Source organism: Trachypithecus francoisi, unplaced genomic scaffold, assembly GCF_009764315.1.
Source record: "Trachypithecus francoisi isolate TF-2019V2 unplaced genomic scaffold, Tfra_2.0 Lachesis_group1, whole genome shotgun sequence".
Classification (NCBI taxonomy): domain Eukaryota; kingdom Metazoa; phylum Chordata; class Mammalia; order Primates; family Cercopithecidae; genus Trachypithecus; species Trachypithecus francoisi.
Window position 1 is genome coordinate 115,927,478 of NW_022681454.1, and position 23,704 is coordinate 115,951,181.

The 23,704-nt window shown below is 37.6% G+C and overlaps 1 long non-coding RNA gene across 1 annotated transcript in view; it reads left to right on the forward strand.

The window, feature by feature from the left end:
* Positions 1-23,704, forward strand: part of LOC117085840 — a 66,992-nt gene that overhangs the window by 2,806 nt on the left and 40,482 nt on the right. The window contains exon 2 of the long non-coding RNA XR_004438092.1: positions 1,798-1,885. This is a non-coding gene — a long non-coding RNA (uncharacterized LOC117085840). The remainder of the gene's footprint in view (positions 1-1,797; positions 1,886-23,704) is intronic.

Here is a 23,704-nt window from a genome sequence, read left to right on the forward strand (position 1 = left end):
TATTTGCTTTTGTTGGATACTTGATTAAATAAACACATATAATCATTTCAATGTGTTCCCTCCAAAACTCATGTTGAAACTTAATCCCTAATTCAACAGTATTAAGAGGAGGTGTCTTTAAGTGATGTTTAGACCATTAGGGCTCTGCCCTTGTGAATGCATTAGTGCCTTTTTAAAAAAGACTCAAAGGAGCCACTTGGCCCCTTCTGTTCTTTCCACTATGTGAAGACACAGCACTGACCCCTGCAAAGGATGCAGCAACAAGGTGCCATTTTGGAAGCAAAGAGCAGCCGTCACCAGATACCAAATCTGCTGGCACTTTGATTTTGGAGTTTCCAGCCTCCAGAACTGAGAGAAATTAATTTCTATTGTTTATAAATATCCCAGTCTGTGATATTTTATTATAGCAACACAAATGGACTAAGACAGTGGGTAATATCAAAATGTTCATTTTTCTCTCCTAACCTGAAAAGGTTAAATTATCAGAAACCAGGAAGTTTTCTGAAAAATTGCTTCAAGAAAAACAATCCATAGGCTGGGCACAGTGGCTCATGCCTGTAATCTCAGAACTTTGGGAGGGCAAGGTAGGAGGATCACTTGAGCTCAGGAGTTCGAACCAGCCTGGGCTACACAGCATGACCCTGTCTCTACAAAAAATTTAAGAAAATTAGCCAGGCGTGGGGGAACACACCTGTAATCCTAGTTATTCGAGAGGCTGAGGCAAGAGGATTGAGCCCAGGAGGTCATGGCTGCAGTGAGCCATGACTGTGCCATTGCACTTCAGCCTCAGTGACAGTGTGAGACCCCCGGCTCTATAACAAAAAAGAAAAGAAAAGAAAAACAGTACATAGATTCTTTCAATAGTGAATCTCAAGTCTGTGTGGTATATATGATAGGTTGGGAGTTACTGTGAAGGCCTATTACCTGAGGAACGTATCACAAGGGATTGGGGAGCAGAAGTGTCTCAAACAGTTCTAGTCTCTGGGAAATTCAGCCAAAATGTGTAACTATACCTCCTGTACATTTAAAGCAGTTAAAAGTAAGCATATTTTGAACTGACACTACCCGGGCCTCTTGTTTTTCAACTTCGTTTTATTCTTTATCCCAATTTGCTCAATTATTTTGTTTTAACTTGGTATGAATTGTTCTAAGCACCTCAAATCTTGTTATGGAATGAGTTGAAGAATACGTAAATCATAAACACTCCCAGGAAATAACCTGAAAAATGCTGTTAATGCTATTTATAACAAACAAGTGAGCAACGATGTATATATGTGTATATATGTATGATATATATGTGTGTGTGTATATATGTATTTATTTTTTATAAACTACCCAGTCTGTGGTATTTTGTTATTGCAACACAAGTGGACAAAGACATATATATATATATGTTATGTATATATATATGTATATTTATGTATATACACACATATCATTGATTTATATATATAAATATATAAATTTATATATATTATAAATATATATAAATCAATGATATGTGTGTATATACATAAATATACATATATATATATATAATTGCTCATTTGTTGCTCACGAGCAACAACTTAACCTAAAGACCTTCAATGTATTCCCATTGTGCTAAAATAAAACTCAAACGGTATAACATGGCTTATAGGGTTCTACATTATTTGGCTGTTACCTACCTATACTGCTAAAGATTTTGGTCATACAAGTAGAAAAAGCAAAAATAACCAAAAACAAATGCAACAAAGCAAAACACAAAAAAGAAATATAAGGCATAAAAATTTAAAAATAAACATTCTCTATTTGCAGACATGAGTATCTATGAAGAATATCCACAGGAATGTACAAAGCAACTCCAAGAATTAAGAGATGATTCAGCAAGGTTGCAGCATAAGTGGTCAGTATACAAAAATCAATTGTATTTCTGTATACCAGTCTTATGGGCTGATTTGTTTCCCCAGATTCATATGTTGAAGCCCTAACCCCTAGTACCACAGAATGAGATAGGACCTTTAAAGATGCAATCAAGATTAGATGAGGTCATGTGAGTGGTCCCTAATCCAATCTGACTGGTGCTCCTATAAGAAGAGGGAATTTGCACACACAAAAATGTGACACCACTGATACTCTCCCATAGAGGGATAGCCATGTGAAGAAGCAGCAAGAGGATGGCCATTTGCAAACCAAGGAGAGACACCTCAAAGGAATCCAACCTGCTGGCACCTTGATCTTGGACTTCTAGTTGCCAGCACAGTGACAAGATCAATTTCTGTTATTTAAGCCAGCCAGTGTGTGGTACTTTGTTATGGTAACACTAACAAACTAATACAACTAGCAGTGAACAATTAGAAAACAGTATCATTTGTAATAGTGTAAAAAACATTAAATACTTAGGGATAAATTTGGCAAAATATATGTAAGAAATATAGAGTAAAAGTTATAAAACATTGCTGGGAGAAATGTAAAAAGACCTAAATAAATGGACAGATATGTTCATTGATTGGAGGACTCGGTATTATCATGATGTTTATTCTATCCAAACTGAACGATATGATCCCAATCATACTTCAGCAGACATTTTCATGGAAAGTGAAAATCAGATAACAAATTTTCTATGGAAATGCAAGAGATACAGAAGGCAAAACAATCTTGAAAAAGAATAAAACTAGGGAACTCATGCTACCTGGCTCTTAAGATTTACCATAAAGCTATAATAATCAAGGCAGTGTGGCATTTGCATAAGGTTAGTCAAACAGAACCATAGATAGAATAAATAGTTTAGAAATATCATTTACACAACTAGTTGATTTTCAACAAAGGTACCAGTTATTCATTTATATAAAAATAAGGGTTTTTTTTCAATAAATAATGCTTTAACAACTGGATCTTTATATGGAAAAATAGTATCCTCAACCACTATTTTATATTGTATGTAAACTGATTAGGAATGAAACATAGATCTAAAAACTAAATGTGATTTCTAGGAGGTGACATAGGAGAATATCTTCACAACTTGGGAGCAGCAGGGATTTCTTAGGAGGACACAGAAATCAATTAGCGGTACAGAAACAACAACAACATCTAGATTTTACTAAAATCTTTTACTCTTTGAAAGACACTACGAACACAAGAAAAATCCACAGACTAGGAGAAAATATCTGCAAAACATATATCTAACAGAGACTTGTATCCAGAATACATAAAGAACTCCACAGCTTAATAATAAAAAGATAAATGTCTCAATAGGGGAAAAACTGGCAAAAGACTTAAGCAGACACTTAATAAAGTAAGACATGTGAAAGTTCACTAAGCACATGTAAAAATACTGAACACCTAAGTCTTCAGGGAAATGCAAATTAAACCACCGTGAGATCTGCCTCCACCCTCTAGAATGGTCAAAATTAAAAAGACTGCTAATGCCACATGATGTTTGGTGTTGGATATGTAGCAGTCAGAACTCTCATACATTGCTGGTAGGAAGTTAAAAAGTTTTGCCTTTTCTTATAAAGTTAAGCATAAGCCCTTTCTTCTATTAATTCCATTTTTAGATATTTACCCAAAATATATTTACCCAAAAACTTGTATCTGAAGATAAATTATATAAAAATGTTCAAAGTGGCTTTACCTTTAATAACCAAAAGTTCCAAAACTCCAATTATCTCATCAGGAGAATGGATAAATTCTAATATAGTGATTAAATAGAATACAACTCAGCAATAGAAAGGAATGAAATATTGATATATTTAAGAATGTGGATGAATATTATAAACATTATACTATATACACAAAATAATGTATATGATTGATTCAATTTACATGAAGCTCTAGGACAGATAAAGCTAATCTACAATGAAAATAATTAGAAAAGTGGTTTCCTCTGGCAGAGAGGTTGACTGAGAAGAGGCATGAGGGAACATTATTGGGTGATAGTAATGTTCTGTGTCTTAAATAGTGGTGTGGGTTGAGTATGTGCTTTTTTTCAAAAGTTATCAAATTGTGCATAAATGAAATCACTGTGTAATATTTTACCAAAAAAATCTATTAAAAATATGGAAACTAGTTAGTAGGGTTGCTTTTATAGGGGTATGAGTTAAAAATTCTGAAACTACTTTCTTTATATTCTAGGCTTGAGAAAAGTGAGCAAATGTAATGAGATCCAGGTTCTCATTGTTGGAGAAGAGAATAACATATACGGAAAGGGGAAAGACTAAAAGTTACATTGTGGTGTTAAAATGAAATTGGAGGTTAACATTTTTAATTTAGTTGAAATTTTAATACATACATCATGTGGGGAAAATCCACATGACAAGGAAATATAGGCAGTTTGTAAGAGCTGTGGATGGCCTCCAGCTGATAGCCTACCATGAGTTCCAGCCAGGAAGAAAATTAATTCCTCAATCTTGTGAACCACAAGGAATTGAATTCTGCCAACAAGCTGAGTGACTCAGATGAGACCACAGTCCCAGACTGTACCTTAATCACAGCCTTGTGAGAAGCTAAGCAGAAGACATCTCAATAATTGATGTCTTAATAATATTGAGTTCTACAATCCATGGACATAGTATATCTATCTGTTTATTCATGTTTTTTTCAATTGTTGTTTTTACAGTAAATGTCTTGCAAATATTTTTTTTCAAATTTGCATCTATGTAGATTCTGTCTTCAGGAAGTACTAGAAGCAATAACATTCCAGTAGCAGTGAGTACACTTTGTACCCAAATTTGGTTTCTAAATATCAGTCTCCACTAAAAGAAACCAGGAATGTTTGGAATAAAGATTCCAGGTCTGGAGGCAGAGAAAGTATAAGATATGCCTGGAAAATCTTGTTTTGCCAGAAAATAAGAAAGCTTTAAAGAATGATGGAAACATATCAGAAAGATAGATAATGTGTCTTGATAAAATACTCCCAGTGAACAAATCTGGAACAATCTGAGCATCAAAAACAGTAACAAATGATAAACTATTGATTAAAATAAAAAACTATGATTCTATACTGATATAAATAAATAAATAGATAAGTAAATAAGAGAGTGAAATGCTCCTTAGAGTAAAATGCCCACTAATACATGTAAAAGGAATCACATAGTTTAGAAAATCATTAATAGATGCCAAAAATAATTGAGAGTTTGAGGAATGGGATATTTACATGGTCTTAAAGTTTTCAAGTTATTCATCTCCTCACAAGTTACTTATTAGTTACCATGGGAAAGTAGTAGCTTTACAATGAGGAAACCTTGTGGGTACCACCCTAACCAAGTAGTAGATTTAATATCACTTAATACTGGGAGAAACCAAAACTACTTTTAGTAGAATGTACTGAGAAGGACGCAACATCATTTCTGTGTCTGTGTTATTCCTCCCCAAAGTGTAAAATCTGAATCTAATCATAAGGAAACATCATTCATGCTGAGGAGCTTTCTATAAAGTAGCTGGCCTGTATGCTTCAAAAATTTTAAGGACAAGAAAGAAAAAGAGAGACTGAGAAACTGTGTATTAGTTATTTATTGCTGTTTAACCTTACCACAATCTTAGTGGTGTAAAGCAGTATACATTCATTGTCTACCAGTTTCTGTGAATCAGGAGTCCAAGCTTGACTTAGGTGGAGTCTCACAATCAAGGTGTCAGCCAGAGCTTCAGTCTCAACTGAGACTCAACAGAAGGAAGTATCCACTTCCAAGCTCATTCAGACTGCTGGCAGAATTCAGTTCCTTGCAGTCGTAGAAGTGAGGGGTTCTCTTTATTGCTGGGTGCTGGCTGGAGACCTTCATAGGATGTTGGCTAGAGTCTGTTCCCAGCTTCTGGAAACCACCTGTAGTTTTGTGCCACATGGAGTTCCTCGACATGGCAGCTAGCTTCCTCAAAGCCAGCAAGGAAGGATGACTTCAGCAGGATGGGCACTACAGTCATGGACAAGTTCTGAGAAATGCATTGGTAGGAAATTTTATAATTGTGCAAACATCACTGAATGTACTTACACAAACCTAGACTATATATTACAGCCCAGCAGCCCCCAACCTTTTTGGCACTAGGGACTGATTTTGTGGAAGACAATTTTTCCATGGACTGGGGTTGGGGGATAGTTTCGGGATGATTCAAGCACATTACACTTATTGTGCACTTTATTTCTATTATTATTACATTATAATATATAATGAAATAATCATACAACTCACCATGATGTAGAATCAGTGTGACCTCTGAGCTTGTTTTACTGTAACTAGATGGTCCCATGTGGGGGTGATGGGAGACGGTGACAGATCATCAGTCATTAGATTCTCATAAAGAGCACACAACCTAGATCCCTTGCATGTGCACTTCACAATAGGGTTTGCATTCCTATGACAATCGAATGCTGTCACTTATCTGACAGGAGGTGGAGCTCAGGTGGTAATGTGAGCAATGAGGAGTGGCTATAAATACAGAGGAAACTTTGCTTGCTCACCTGCCACTTACCTCCTGCCGTGCGGTCCAGTTCCTAACAGGCCACAGACCAGTACTGGGGGAGCTGGGGATCCCTGATATAGCCTATTGCTTCCAGGCTACAAACCTGTACAGCATGTTACTGTACTGAATACTGTAGGCAATTTTAACACAATGGTATTTGTGTAGCTAAACATAGAAAAAGTACAGTAAAAGTATGGTGTTATAATGTTATGGGGCCACTGAAGTATATGCAGTCCACCACTGACCTACATGTTGTTATACAGCACATGACTATAATCATATGTAATATATGCACACAATCATGTACAGATAATCACATATATCCAATCACCTTTGCCATATTCTATTTTTTGGAAGCAAGTCAAGGTCTTGCCTTCACACAGGCAGGAGGGATCACACCAGGGTAGAAATCACTGATACTATCTCAAGAGTCTGTCTAGAATATCACTGTGTAATAAGGCAAAGGGCTTGTGACATAGCATATGTTGGTAGATATTTGTTGGGTCAGTTTAAAAAGACACGTGGATGTCTACTCTCATAGAGTACCTTGATAGTACTTCTGAGTATTGTATATAAATATGTCAGCAATTAACCTTTGAGGAAGGGTTGTTTCTTTTAGTGGTCTTAGTGAGTCTTATCATACTTAATAAGATAACCCTTTACATTTAACAGCAATAGGCTCATATGAAAGAGCAGTTTTCTGTTGATAGTGCTGGAGCTCATATTTCAAGTTATTGCACAGCAGGGATCAGCCTAATATTTTAAATGCAGCTGTATAGGTCTGTTTTCACATTGCTACAGAGAACTACCTGAGGCTGGGCAATTTATAAAGAAAAGAGGTTTAATTGGCTCACAGTTCCACAGGCTGTACAGGAAGCATGGCTGGGGAGACCTCAGGAAACTTACAATCATGGCAAAAAGAGTGGGTGAAGCCATCATGTCCTACATGGTTGGAGCAGGAGGAACAGAGAGAAGGGGGCGGTGCCACGCACTTTTAAACAATAAGATCTTATGAGAACTCACTATCATAAGAACAGCAAGGGGGAAGGCCACCCCTGTGATCGAATCACTTCCCACCAAGCCTCTCCTCCAACACTGGGGATTACAATTCAACGTGAGGTTTGGGCAGGAACATAAATTCAAACCATATCAGCAGCCTAATCTTTTAAATGTGTGAATTTAAATCAAATTCTGATTCTCAATTTTAGGGACAACTTATGAATAATACCACTTTGTTATAGTGCAACAGTTCTGGTGAGCACACAGCATTCCCTTTCCCAAATCAAAACTGGGCTTTTCTACCCAAGTCTCTTGTAGCAACCAAGAATTCAGTTTGATATACAAGGGCTTATGCATCTGGAAAAGACATCACACAGAAGATACTAAGCAGCTGCTCTCCATATCAACAAAGGTCAGACATAGAGGAAATGAACTTGCATTAAGACAGGAGGGATTTTAGACAGATACTAAACACACTTTCCCTACAAAGATGTAATACAGATGGATCCTTGATGAAAAACAACTGTGGAATTTTCCCCTGGAGACATGGACAAATCTGTTGATAATGCTTTGAAGTCCTGTCTAAGAAGCAGTTCAACCTCAGGAGCTCTTGAAGTGCCTTTCTGCCCTTTCACCTGCATATGGATTGTATGTTACACAGAGGAATTAGGTTGTTTTGTTGATAAATAATATTAGCCACTTCACAGAAACACAAAGTAATACAAAACACTTGTAGCTAACACAAATCTATATTCCTTCCATCCACTTCTCTATTTAAAAAGATATTTCCTTCTCTAGGGAGAATATCTTACATTATTCAGAATGACTAAAAATAAATTAATTAGTTTAGAAATAAATAGAATGGAGTGAAATATTTTAAAGTCAACTACATCAAGGTGTGACACACTTAACTAAAAACCAGTTTAAAAGTAGGTCATTTAAAATAGACTCTTTAAAAACTGGAAGAACAAAGATGTATGTTTTCAAAAGGAAATGTAGAGAAACAGGTGTACTGATCTTGAATTTCTAGTTTAGAGAAGGATTTCTTTTCCTTTATATGGATTGAAGTTTACAGTTGGTGCTCAGAGTCTCATTTTTAAAATCTCAAATGACTTTTTAGATATGATTATAGAGCCTGCCCCCCTCCCAAATATGTAAGGAAAAGTGTGATTGAATTATCATGCCAGAGAAAAAGAAAGAACCTCATGACTGGAAGTAATATTTATCTTTCAGGAGTAGCCTTTGGATAAACTTTAAATTGTTTTTTTTTAAATTAACATTTTATAATTCAATACAATTAATTAAAAAATCAAGAAAGATCCTCAAATGAAGTACATTAAAAGGTGTGCAAAAACTTTCACTCAAGTTTGATCCATGCTTTGAAAATACTACATTTTAAAAACAAACAAAATGCTATATGGAGATCTGGATTAAGCCAAAAGTTTATTCTTTATAGATACAGTCATAGCGACTCAATTTTCTCATGTTTTCTTTCCAGGGAACTTAACATATTAAAAGGGAATAACTTGCAGCCATTCCAATCTGGAAATAAAATTTCCAGCTATGCTTACAGAAAATGTTGTCTTTAAATGGTAGTACGTCCAAGAGTAGTCAATAAATCAATAGAAAGAAGGAACTATATCCACAGAAAAGGCCCTAATTCCTCAAATTCATTGTTTTAATTGTACTCTGGCTATGAAATCACTGAAATGGTGGAAAAATTAGAAGGGTTACACAAACTATTCTAGAATGACAATAAGGCCTGCATAATCACTTTCATATTATGGTCAAAATTTCCCAATGAATCTGAAAAACATTTCAATAATGTTTTAAAAATCTCCAATTTATCAATGCAAGTATCTTTTTTATTTGAAAAAATTATTTAGAAGACCATATATTTTTAAAAGTTGCATTGCCATTGCTGAAAACATTTTGGAAAATTCCTCTTTGGAATGCTTTCAGAATCTGCATTAGTCTTTTTGCATCTCTTCAGCAGTGACAATATTTTTGTTTGTTTGTTTTATGCTGAGAATGAATTTGTTTCTTTGAATATTTTAAACAGCCAAAAGTCACCCCAGCTATAGTTTGGTGGGAAAATTTTTTTTTTATTTTTCATAAAATAAGAAACGGTTATAAAGTAATGGGACTGATTTTTAGGTTGGAAGTTTATATTGTCCTTCTATTTTCTAGCTGTGCAATCATGGGCAATTTACTTAATTGCTCAATGCTTCAGTTTGCTTATATATATGTAACAGGAAAAACAATAGCCCACATAGGCTTGTCATGACTATGAAGTGATGTAATAAATGCACAGTAGTAACTGCAGTTCCGAGCACATAGCTAGAACTCAATATTCTTAGCGAGTGAATAACTGTATGTAAGGACTTCTAGCCCTCTCCTTTTAACAAACACCTTTCTCCATCTGTTCAAATCCAGCACTACATTCAAAAGTTACCTTGAATACATCCTCTGAAGTCAACTCTCCATTTTTGGTGTGACTAATGTATTTTGTAACTCTCTCTTTTCAGTCAAAGATAGAATGCTTAAGGTTGACCTTACATCATAACTTTTAATACCATCTCCTTCTCTCTATCCCACTTCCAACAGTTGTCTTTAATCCATGAATCCTTGGGTTCTCCACGTTGCAGAAAGAGTGATATTTCTAAAGTACAAGCCTAGGCAAGATACGGTGGCTCACACCTAATCTCAGCACTTTGGGAGTCTGGTGTGGGAGGATGGCTTGAGGCCAGGAGTTTGGGAAACATAGTGAGACCCTGTCTCTACAAAAAAAAAAAAAAAAAAATTTAATTAGCTGGGTGTGGTGATGGGTGTCTGTAGTCCTAGCTACTAGAGGCTGAGGTGGGAGGATCCCTTGAGCCAGGAGTTGTTGGCTGCAGTGATCTATGATCACGCCACAGCACTCCAGCCTGGACCACAGAGTGGGACCCTGTCTCAGAAAAAGACAACAACAACAAAACAAGCCTGATGGAGTCACTTCCCTCTTAAACACTTTAGTGGCTCCCCATTGCACTCTTGAAGGGGATGATAATTGAAACAAAAGGTTGCCACTCCCTGAGACCTCCGGTGAGCAAAGAAGGTCTCTGAGATGGAGTTGGATTCATTTGCACAAGGAGCCTTGTACTGAGGAGGAGGGGAACTGCAAGTGTCTCTATTCCCTGTAATTTAACATTGGGTGGGTGGGATCTGTCAAGTTGAATCAGGGTGTCCCTGATCTAGGTACAGAGGCAGGGAAAAGCAATGGCTCCTTTGAAGAAAAGTTATCTGCAAATAGAGCAGACCCTAAAGGGTCTTCTGCCATGTGAGAACAGAGTTCCTCTCCTGCCCTTCTGCCTTCTTCCCTATGAAAGTGCAGTATGAGATAATAAATTTCTGTTCTTTCTAATTTTTTTTAAAAGGCCAGAGGTAGGTTTACCACAAAGCTACAGAAGTTTTTAGGATCTTGCACTTGCAGGGCTCCTTCTGAGTCTCTGGGCAGGTCCCTAGCAAAGTGCTGACATGGATTCATGCATTTAACTGCTGATTAATGACAACAACTGACTTTACCCCAACATTTCCTCCTCAGGTTTCTTCAGTGATAATAGGCATTTTGGAGATCCAGCTAATGGGAAGTTGAGTTAGGGATACATTTAGTTAGGCTTAAGTTGAAATATCTTTATCTGGTTCAAAGCCCATTCTGTTTATCATTATGTTTTTCCTAGTTTCCCTGGTGTAAGAATAACGTGCAAGTGTTGGGGTACAGAAAACACTACTCCAGAGTAATTTGAATTGAAAGAGACTGTGAAGGCTTCAGAAGCAAGAAAGTCGCTCTGACTTTCCCCTGCCTTTTTGTGTGACAGCTGATGATTAACGTCACTCTCTGACCTAGCTCCCCTGAAAATCAAACCACCTTTGCAAAGATGACAGCAAGGGAAATCTAGCATGGGTGACTCCATTTTGCTTCTAGCCTCACAGACTGGCTGTCTTTGCTATTCCTGGGCATAAGCCAAACTAACCACGAGAGGAATTTAGTTTATAGTGTAACTTTGAAGCAAGCATGATAATAGTACCTCCCTAAAACTAACGCTCTCCTTGCTCAGGGACTGAAGCCATCATTTAAAAACTAATGAAAGTCCACAAGATGAGGGTTATGAGAAGGGGTGAATTCTGCTGAGATGTAGATGTAGCTTCCATAATCCCTTTCTGCACAGGAGTCATGTGGCCAGAGGTCATGAGATTTGCGACTTCTCCAATGGCTCCTATAGATAACATCAGTACTGTAGAACTTAAGATTTGTCTTTTGAGATTTTTTTGAACTTTGGCATTCTGGCAACTGACTGACCATACGTTGACCCATGACTCATGACTCAAACTGTCTTGTGGTTCCCACTCCACCCAGAGGTGGTAGACTCAGTGCACAAGGACCTTTATCCACACCCATATGATTTCATCCCCAACCAATCAGCAACAAACATTCCCTAGACCACTGCCTGCCAACTTATCCATAAAAACCCTAGCCTTTGAATTCTTAAGGAGACTGATTTGAGTAATAACTCCAGTCCTGCTGCTTGACTAGCATTAATTAAATTATTTCTCTACTACAATATTGTGGTCTCAATGAGTTGTTTTTGAACCCATCAGGTTATTACAGAAGTAGGTCGTAAGGCTTTAATGTGACAGGTGTCCTGCCTTACACCTGGAGAGAAAGGAATGCTGTATAAAGAGACCAAGAAAAATCTGAACAGACAGGCTTTGCTGGGTTCCCCCCTCAGTTTATTATAACTAGGTAATACCCCCTTTTGTCCAATCATCTCTCTCCATAATTATCCAGTTATTTAATCACACTTAGCATAAAAATACAGTTTTCCTTGGGTCTTTGGGTTTTTATTTCGGAAAACTCCAACGTTATGCAAAAGTTAAATAAATTTATTATACTTTTTTTTTCTCTGTCTTTTGTCAGCCATAATCCTTGTAATGGATGAGGAGAAGATGTTACTTTTTCTCCCCTATATAAGAATATTTCTATCATCCACTTTCAGAATCACCTGAAGGATGCTATGGTTTCAGTGTGTCCCATAAATTTCATATGTTGGAAACTTAATCTCCAAATTCATAATTTGATGGCATTTGGAAATAGGGTTTGGGGAGTTAGACAAGATAAGGTTATCAGGATGGGGCTCCCATAATGAGAGTGTCGGCTTATATAAAAAGAAGAGAGACCTGAACTGGCATGCATTTGCCCTCTCATGATGTGATGTCCTCTGCCATGATATCATGCAGGAAGAAGGCCCTCACTAGATATTGATACCATATTCCTGGGCTTCCTGGCCTCCAGAACCGTGAGCTAAATAAGCTTCTTTTCTTTGTAAAGTCTGTGTTATTCCATTATAGCAACAGAAAATGGACTAAGACAAAGAAGCCGAAGTTCTATTGTGGTATGAATGTACACTACATTACTCATTGTAAGAAGTATGTGGATAGTTCAGGAGAAACAACCTCTTTCTGATTTGGGGAATCCAGAAAGCTACAATGAGATTTAGTTTGAAATGTGACTACAAGATGTTTTTAAAATCACCGGACAGATATTCAATGGTTAGCAAAAGATTTTGGAAGAAGTAAAATGTGAATGTTACTTTTACCAGACTTTGCTGAAGAAGGTATTAACTACTAAACCAAAAAGAAGAGGATGTCCAGTGTGATTTTTAAGGCCTTTACCTGAGACTCTACTGTTCCCTGCCCTACACACACACACACACACACACACACTCACACACACAATTATTTTTTAACTGAACCTCACAATGAAAAAGGGCACACAGTGTTTGAGGTTGCTAGACTCCTGGGGTGTAAAAGCACTGCATTCTAAGCCTCATCGTGCTAGCAGACACAGACTAACATGTTGGAAAATCCAAATCTCTTTAGATTTTTCTTGAAGTTGGGAAACTGAGGTAGCACAAATGGTGGGTGTGTTCTGGGAATGGAATTCTAGCCCAAATGAAAGCTCTGAATAAACACTGATTAAGATTTCAAGAGTGAAAGGCAAAAGCATTATAACTGGGAATACAAATGTAGATAATGAACGGCTTATATGGTTTTCTCCTGGCTGTCATTCCTGTGTTATCAAGAATATACTGCTTCATAATCTGGCACAGTGCTCGAAAGCCCTAAAACAAACATTTGGGGATTAGGAGTCATTGGATACCCTATTTCCCAGAACAGGGATCCCCAGCCCTGGGGCTCCTGACCAGTACTGATCTATGGCCTGTTAGGAACTGGGCCGCACAGCAGGAGGTGAGCAGCAGGCAAGCAGCATTACCACTTAAACTCCGCCTCCTCTCAGATCAGCGGCGGGTATTAGATTCTCATAGGCGTGGAAACTCTATCGTGAATGGTGCATGCAAGGGATCTAGGTTGCCCATTTCTTACAAGAATCTAACTAATACCTGATTATCTGAGGTGTAACAATTTTATCCCAAAACCATTCCCTACCACCCCATAGTCTGTGGAAAAATTGTCTTCCATGAAACCGGTACCTGGTGCCAAAAGCATTGGGGGCCACTGCCCCAGAAAGCTGACCTGTAAGGACTACATCAACAAGCTCCTTTACCCTCTGGCTACTGGCTGCCTTAGTTAATAGGGAACACCAGCAAGTGATGGTAAGGCAGAAGGAGAATGGACTCAAAGTTTTACTAACCTGATGTGGTAGACTAACCATGGTGGCAAATTCTCTGCTATTTCTCCCATTGAGAGGCAGAACCTAATTCCTCACTCCTTTTTAACCTTGACTGACCTAAGTGACTTGCTTGAGCAATTGAATGTGGTAAAGATTACATTTTGGAACTTCTGAGGCTAGTTTATCACAAGAAGCCTTGGAGCTCCCATTTACCCTGGTTTCCTAGAGCACCCACTCTTGGAGCTCTGAGCTGTTATATAAGAATTCTGACTACCCTGCTGGAGGGAGCCAGAGCAAGCTGGCCTTAGGTAGAAATTGCATGGAGAAAGAGCAATGTTGGCCGTCGCCAAGATATTCAGCCTTCCATGGAAGACATGTGAATGAGAATGCCAGGTTGCAGGACATTCTAACCCCAGCAGATGTATCATGGAGAAGAACCAAAGAATCCAGACAACAGCAGAACTGAAGCCCAAGATATATGGTCCCATCGAGCTTTCTCAGCCATCTCCAGCTGTTCAAACTAACCCAGCAGAGGCTCTCAGCATTGTGAAGCAGACAATCCATCCCCGCTGTGTCCTGCCAGAATTCCTGGCCCACACAATTGTGAGCATAATACATGATTACAGTTTTACACTAGTAAGTTTGGGCATGGTTTTTATGCAGCAATAAATAACCAAACACTTGGCAACCTCCCAGCTGGGTCATCCATGGTTGGCTGAGTTCCTCTGCCAAAGTCCCTTTAAGATAATTCTCTCCATATAGCTTTTCCTGCCATCTGGCTTGTGGGAGGTAGTGGCTCCCTGCCATTGCTGGCTGTACTACTCTTTGTTATTGGCTTTCTTAAATCATGGCCACCTTTTAAAAATAGTTCCCTAATTAAACTCTCCTGAATTATCCAGTTTGAGAGTGCCATATGTTTCCTGCTGGGATCCTGGCTGATATTCCAGACCTCGTGCATAATTTTCAAGACATACCTGTGGTAGAGAGTAGGGAAGAAAGTTCTAGTCTAAGGCTGTAAATGGTTTGAATTATACTTCAGAAAGTCACAGGAAAAGTCACCCTAGCAAAACTCTGTTTATATATTTATATCAAGTGCTTATATCAAGCAACTAATGTGTTATCTTAAATAAAAAGCCTTAGAATACTTCAGAATAGACTAGGTTCTTAAGCCATCCATACGGTTTTCTGGATTCAGTGAGTTGAACCTATTCTTCTGCTTTGCTTGTGAGGATAATGGTCATTTTCTGGCACGCTGCATGTGTCCTGCGTTATTTTATTCAACAGTTAGCTGGAGCATGTAGAGATTACATAATTAGTCAAGGTCTCTCTGTTAGCAAGTGGCAGAGCTAGTACTCAAAGCCATGCAGTTCAGCTGCAGACTCTGGACACTTGATCACTGTTTTATACCTTGAAGGCTTGCTCGGAAGACTTAGAAAACCAGAGAAATGAGTCAACCTAGTCTGATGTACGAGTGGGCTCATTAAATGTTGGTGCCTCCTATTCTCAACAGGCATCAGAGATGATGGAGAGGGAAAGAGGTTGAGAGATCCTCAGATGATAGACACTAGAGAGGACAAGTATAGTAGTTTCTGCTGCTGTGTAACAAATTATCCCAAAATGTTGTGGCTTAAAACAAATTTTTCTCTCTCATGGTTTCTGTAGGTCAGGAATTCAGATAGGGTACCACACCACAGAGTCTCTAACCCGCTACATGTGGGGTCTCAGGTAGAAGACTTGAAGGCTCAGAATTGGAATCATCTGAGGGCTCATTCACTCCCATGTGGTCCTGGCTGGGTCTGCAGCCTAGAATATCCTTCACAATCCCTCACCCTCTATCTGAGTCAAGAGGTGCGTAGAGGAATGCTACCCACAAAATGAAATGCAGTTTCACGTGTGGGAGTTACTATTTTAGAAAACCTGTCTTGGGTTCAGTCAAGATTTCTGAAGAAAATAGAAGGTAAACTAAAACGAGGTGAAAGGATTATTTATAAAAGTATAGGAGAGGGATTAAAGAAACAAAAAATAATAGGTTATTTAGAACCCTAGGACTAGCAACACCAGAGAGTCATTGCCTCTCCTAGAACTGAAGAAGCAAGGGAAAAGACAAATTAGCAGAACTCCAAGGACAGCTGTTTGCAGAGTGTCTGAGGAGAGCTGTGACGTTTAGAAAGAAATGCAAATAACCAGGGATGACCCAGGGGAGTAGGAGGAGGGTGGATTCACACTTCTATCTTGCTGTCCTCTTGCCCACTGATATTCTGCTTTTCTAACCCAACTGGATGCCATAAGGCCAGAACAATCCATACAGGTCAGCCTCCTGGGATCACAGGGTAGGGTGGATGATGGGTCCGGGCAGGCAAACAGAAGATATCCAACACACTAACATATTCCTGGGAGTGGAGTTGGGGGTGAGCAAGGAATGTGTTTTGGAAGGTCATCAATTTTTCCTTGTGGAGCTTCAGGTGAATGCTGCTGGAGTTTGTAATGTCATCATTGACAGACTCTATCATAAGTTGAGTCATATGACATTATCAAAATACTGAGCAAATATTAGCAATTTCATCTAGTCCAACCTAGTATTCTGGGTACTTTCCAATAAGGTTACTAATGAATAAATGGTTATATTAAATGACCAAATATGTTACTCCTTATTGTTCTATTGTTGGGTATGTTTGAAGTTAGGATTGCATAAAATTCTTAAGTGGAATGGATATTCTATATGGATAACATTAAATATTTTTGTTGTTGTTCTGAGATAAGCCAAGACAAAAATATAAAGTCACACATGTTAATTAGCTTGATTTAGCCATTCCACAAGGTATATATTGTTTCAAAACATCATGTTGTACATGATAAATAGATGGAATTTTTGTCAATAAAAAATAAATAAATATAAAGTCAGTGAAACCTTTGAGATAGGCATGTCGCTTGGTACAACTCATGGTAGTATGTCTTTGGTGCCCAACTGAACCAGTTTAACCTACCTAGCAGTTTGTCCTTCAAAGGTAGACAGCCTTGAACCCATTCAGAGACCTGTAAGGGATGGTCTGATTCCTGGGTTTCAGAAGACCAAGTGATAAGTAGGAGAGGCCCAGGATAGACCATGGAAAGGGCACACTTTGAATTTTATATTCTAATCATGCCTTTGATCATAGTTTCCTCTAATTATATATTATTTAGTAACCTACTGGATTAAAAAAAAAACTGCAGTTTTGATACATTTTCTCCCTCTGCCATTTGGATAAGAAAGTGCAAATCAGGATGCTGGTTAATGTGAAATTTAAAGGAAATGCCCATTGAGACACATCTTTGATTCTGCTTCTTCCCACTATACATGGGGTGAAAACAGAAAGTCTCCCTAAAGTAATCTTTGCTGTGAAAAGAATTATTTGAGTGGTGTGGTTGACAGAATAGTGGGCCCCTAATGATGTCTACAGCCCAATCCCCAGGACCTGTTACCTTACGTGGTAAAAGACACTTTGCAGATGTGATTAAGATAAGTATTTTGAGATGAGGACGTTATCCTTTATTAGCCAGATTATCCTAAAGTATCACAAGCATTCTTATGAGATGGAGATAGGAGGGTTAAATTTAGGAGAAGGTGATGTAATTTAGAAATAGAGGTTGGACATAGTTGTGGTTGGATGTAGAATGGAAGACGATGTAACAATTGAATATGGCCATGATCCAAGGATTTCCAGAAACTTCTGAAAGTTAGAAGAGGCAAAGAATAGAGCCTTCTTTAAAGGAATCAGACCAGCAGACACGTTAATTTTAGCCCTGTAAGGCTCAATTCTGACCTCTGATCTCCAGAAATGTTAAGAGAGTAAGTTTGTATTGTTTTAAGCCAATACATTGCTGCTAATTTGTTACAGTAGCCATATGAAACCACTAAGAGTGGTTTCCCTAGTTATGTGAATAAAGGATGAGGAGGCATTCCATATTGTTATTCTTTAGAAACCCTGATATGTAATTTGCACGAGGAGCCCAGGAGCTCAGTGAGATGGGGACCAAGACATATGTCCAGAAATTTGGAGTTAGAGGGACTTGTCAGGGAAGACTAGGATGATTCTGACCAACACATGGCAACAAAAAAGGGCAATAGCATGCCTAGGTACAAAGTTTCTTTCTTTCTTTCTTTCTTTCTTTCTTTCTTTCTTTCTTTCTTTCTTTCTTTCTTTCTTTCTTCTTTCTTTCTTTTTTTAGAAAGGGATGGTCTTGGCTAATCCAGGCTAAACTTTTAAGATTCCAGGTGTTGTTATGGGGAAGGACTGATGTGACATAGCTTGTTATTTAAGCAAGAAGCCTCTCAGCCTCCAGTGGCCCAGATGTAGTATCAAGTTTTTTGGGAATAATGACTGAACAAGACATTGTGAACAAAGAACTCCAGGAATCCAACTGAGAGGCATCCCTGAAGCCAGAGCAGAGGCTTGGACCAGCCCAGCAAGGGTTAGCATGGATTTGAGGAACTGAGAAGATTAAGTTTCAACAGTGACACATGACAATGAAAAAGTGGGGATAGTAGGCTGACTGGACCTCCGTTCCCTTTCCCTTTGGTCTCTGGGCAAGGATTGACCAATTCGGGATTGAACAATCCCTGAAGGTTCTCTGTAAATGGAAAAAGAAGGACAAAGATGGGGTAGAGTTTAAGAGGGTATGTTGGGCTATCTATTAAAAAGATTTTTTTGATTAAATGATTAATTAGGATAAAATAAGAGATATGTACAATTGTTTCATTCTCTGAGTTTTTGGAGCAGGTCACACTAACTACACACAACATTAGTATTATAAAATTTACAAAGAGATTTCTAGTCTATTCTTTTTGTACTTTTGGAAATTTAAAACAAGACTATACCAGTCTCCATATTCTTTACTCTTGCCCTTAATAAACACACACACACACACACACACACACACATACACACACACACAGTAATTACAGTAATTTTGTAATACAGCAGTATGAAACTAAAGGACTTGCATTTATAAGCCTCCATCCCTTAGCATGTTAACTTCTTTAATTGGGAGGCTCCATCAATAGGCATTTCCCAAAAGTTGCTTATCCTTTATTGAGGGAACACTTTTTTTTTTTTTTTTTTGAGACTAGAGTCTCGCTCTGTCACTCAGGCTGGAGTGCAGTGGCATAATCTTGGCTCACGGCAACCTCCACCTCCCAGGTTCAAATGATTCTCCTGCCTCAGCCTCCTGAGTAGCTGGGATTACAGGTACGCGCCACCACACCTGGCTAATTTTTGTATTTTTAGTAGAGACAAGGTTTCACCGTGTTGATCAGGCTGTTCTCTAACTCCTGACCTTGTGATCAGCCTGCCTCAGCTTCCCAAAGTGCTGGGATTACAGGCGTGAGCCACCATGCCTGGCCTATTGAGGGAATACTTTATGTCAGACATGGCCCTAAGATTTTACACACCTCATCTCATTTAAACTTTCCCACAATTCAGCGAGGTAGATTTTCTTTCCATTTTATAAATGAGGAAGTAGGTTTACAGAACTTAAGTATTTCTTCTAGATGGTTATGAGGATGATCTCTAACCGTGTATAAACATCAATTAAGGTCATACATATCAAGTGACAAGTGAAGTATGAATAAATGTAGCTAGTTTAGGGACAAAATCAAAATGTAATATAAATAGAAGATGTAATATAACAGCAATTTGAATATCTCTTATTTTGCTACAATAAATCACTCATTCCTATTAGCAAGTAGTTCAGCGTACCCATCTTAAACTCCACTTCCTCCACCAATTTAGCCTGAACCATACATGTGTCAAGCATGTATAATAGATGTATTAAAAAACACCCACTATTATGCATTACATATAGGAAGTGGTGGTTAAGGTTTGGTTGAATAAAGGTTAGCAAATATATACCTTGAAATGCACAGTAACAAATAGTGGAAACAAAGAGAATGTTTGATACCATTTCCAAAGTTACAGACTGATTTAAAAAATAGCTGCTACAGAATGACTGACCTGGTATGTATCCCCTTTTAAAAAAAGTTTAAAAGCACCCCATGGACTTGAAAGATGGGATTGCAAAAAGTCTCCCAACTGTGAATCATTCTAAAGCTACAGAATACAAATCCTTTATATATGGAAGGGTATTGCTTTTGATTTTTGGAGGGCTACATTTTACATGTGACCACCAATCACCGTTTGACATAGACGTTTCTGCTCTCTACTGGCATTCATTATTTGCCTTCATCTAACAATATCCAGGCCTTATGCAGGTATCTTCTACTGTCTCACACCTCACACAGGCCTAAGGAGGACCTGACTTCACTGCTGGATGCAGGGATGGCTCTGCTGTATCTAAGGGTAAGTTCATTCCTGGAGCCAGGGATTGGTACAGAAGATGATGTGCCACCCAATTAATAATATTAAGGTGGATTTTCAAAGGAGTCTCTGAGAAACACTCATCATTGTAATGAGAGAGATTCTCTGAGTGACCCTCTTCTTTGAACGTTGTCAGGATCCTTCTATAGCTGTTTTGCTACTGCCCCGACGATGAAGCTTCTATTAAGAACAGAGCAATGAGCTAGAACCATAGAATAAAATCACCTGCCCTCCTTCTTTTCTTCCAGAAGTAAAATATTTCCAATCTCTCTTCTAGAAGAGAAGCCAATGAATATCTGATAGCTTAGGCTAGTTTGAGTTGGGCTTTCTGTTATTTGTAGGTGAAACTATTCTAACCAATACACCATCCACATTTAATATAATCAACAATTCTGCTGTAAATATAATTCTGGTGTTGAGTCAATACAACAAGTTAAAAAAAGACAGGCCTGGCTTATGGTATCAAAACGATAGGACTGTCTTGCAAACCCAGAAGTTTATACATAGGGACCTGCCAAGTCAAATACAGCCCTTCTGAAGACCACATTAGTTTAAAAACTTACCAATTCAAATATGCCTGTGCATCTGAAGTCATCAAGTTCCAGTTCCCTAACATTGTATATTGTATGTTTTGTGAAATTATGTGTTTCCTGTGATAGCAGGAAACTCAAGTAATAATTCATTTGGCAAAGAAAAGTGAAGAGTGAAGATGGCTACATAATTTATGTATGAATTCCTGTATAACCTTTGCATATTTTAACACCATATGGAATTACTATAATTTTTAAAAAAGGCTTAAAAGATTTTAAAAAGCCAACAAATTAAGCCAAGGCCACAAATTACTTTTAATGCACTTTTAAAGAAGACCACTAGAATCACAGCCATTACAGTTTATTTCAAGTTGTAATGATACTTTTTAGCTCCAAAAGAACATTTGACCCTTGAGTAGATGATGACAATATATATGATTTAAAAGGGTATTCTGAATTTAAATGATCACAGATCTATCAATATGGGGTTTCAAATTGAGACTATCTTAAGCAATTAACCTAAAATACCATGTGCATTTTGTTCAAAGACCTAGCAAGCAGGGAAGAACAATTAGCAATTTGTGAATTATCATTTTACTTATATTTATATTCCAAAAGTAAGCTCATGACTTCAATATACTATTGAGTATAAAATAGGAACCTAATTTACTTAAAAACTTTAAATGGTTTTATTTGTTAAATGATCACTTATGGCCTATAATCAAATTACTACTCATTTTTTAAAAGCAATTTTTGGGCCAGGTGCAGTGGCTCAAACCTGTAACCCCAGCTACTCGGGAGGCTGAGGTAGGAGGATTGCTTGGCATTCAAGACCAGCTTGGACAACATAGTGAGAGCCCCATCTCTTAAAAAATATATTAAAAGCTTGGTAGGCTAAGGCAGGAGAATCACTTGAGCCCAGGAGTTTGAGCCTGAAGTGAGCTGTGATTGACCACAGCACTCTAGCTTGGGCAACAGAGTGAGATCCCCTTCTCAAAAACAAAACAGAAAGCAATTAGTTTGTATGTCTTCTTAAGTTTGCTTATTTTCCATTCCAACTAGTATTCATGGTGTATTTATTTGGAGTAAAGTGTTAAAAACTAATCCCACTCTTATGAAAGCTAGAATATTGGCTTTTGGAATTCCAGAGAGATTTCATCTTATTATTTTGCATTTACTAAAATAAACAATAACTTTATCTTTTAAATAATTCAATAAAAAGTAGGACATCTAATCTGTTGGTCAGAATTTGTTCACTGTGTTGTCCCTGATGAATCTTATAGCAACTGTTTTCCAACTCATTCTTGAACTCATAGTTTATTATGTTAAACATTTATTACATCATGTGAAATAGCTACAGTCTTGAAACCAAATTAACAAATATTTATTTATTTATTTATTTATTTATTTATTATTTATTTATTTATTGAGACAGAGTCTTGCTCTGTCACCCAGGCTGGAGTGCAGTGGCACAATCTCGGCTCACTGCAACCTCTGCCTCCTGGGTTCATGCCATTCTCCTTCCTCAGCCTCCCGAGTAGCTGGGACTACAGGCGCTCGCCACTACGCCCGGCTAGTTTTTTGTATTCTTTAGTAGAGATGGGGTTTCACTGTGTTAGCCAGGATGGTCTCGATCTCCTGACCTTGTGATCCACCCGCCTTGGCCTCCCAAAGTACTGGGAATTACAGGCGGGAGCCACCGCTCCCGGCCAACAAATATTTATTGACTATCACTATATACAAAGTGCTATATTTAAATGTAATTATTTTCCCTGTTGGACTTAAAAGCCCAGATTATTTAAGCCACATTATTCCCTTATAAAAGGTAGAAACAGTATCTAAACCTTTTTATTTAAAGAAAACCTAATTATTAACTGTAAAGAATATGTAGTTGCAAAACAAATCAGTAAAAACCTGAATAGGTATGATAATCGTATCCAGTATTAAGTTTAAATTTAGAAGATAAAATATCTCCTAAATGCCTTTTGAAATCCATGTCACTTTGCTTGTTCTCACCTTTTCCAGTATCTTGTAAAAATGTGACTCTATTCAGACAGAATTATCCCTTATATTATTATTATTATTTTACGAATGTTAAGGGATTTAGAGTTTATAAAATTGTTTTTTCTGCTTTAGGACCCAAACAGACAATGTTCTAGAAGGGCAGGTAAGTCATTTGTGGGAGAATAATTCAACTACTCATAGGTTCCAGAAAGGTCCATAATGTTTCTTTAAGATTTATTCATCTACTTGTGTATTCATTGATGAAGAATTTTGGATATCTCCTATCTAAAATAGTCATTATTTAAAAGTGAATTGTGAAAATATACTATTACTGGGAAGATAGCTATTAGACTGTTTATTTTCCATTCATTTTGCAAGGAAGTGTATTCCTCTGAGCTTGTTTGATTTGGATGTGTATCCCTAAAATAAATATTGCTATGATGGCTTCCTGTTTAACATCAGGCTAGTCAACTGACCATGGAAATCCTGCAGTTGTATTAGAAGTTCCTTCACATGGATTCCAATGTAAATGCTTTCATTATTTAATATGTTAAAACCAACTGCCTCCACCTATATTCAAACTTTTATAGCGTTTTGTTCTTACACTTACAAAGAGACTAGAACTACTTGACAAAGATAATGCTATTATTTTTAAACAATGATAATATGTCCCATTTAGATCAACATTCAACATATGCCACATTCATTTTGAGATG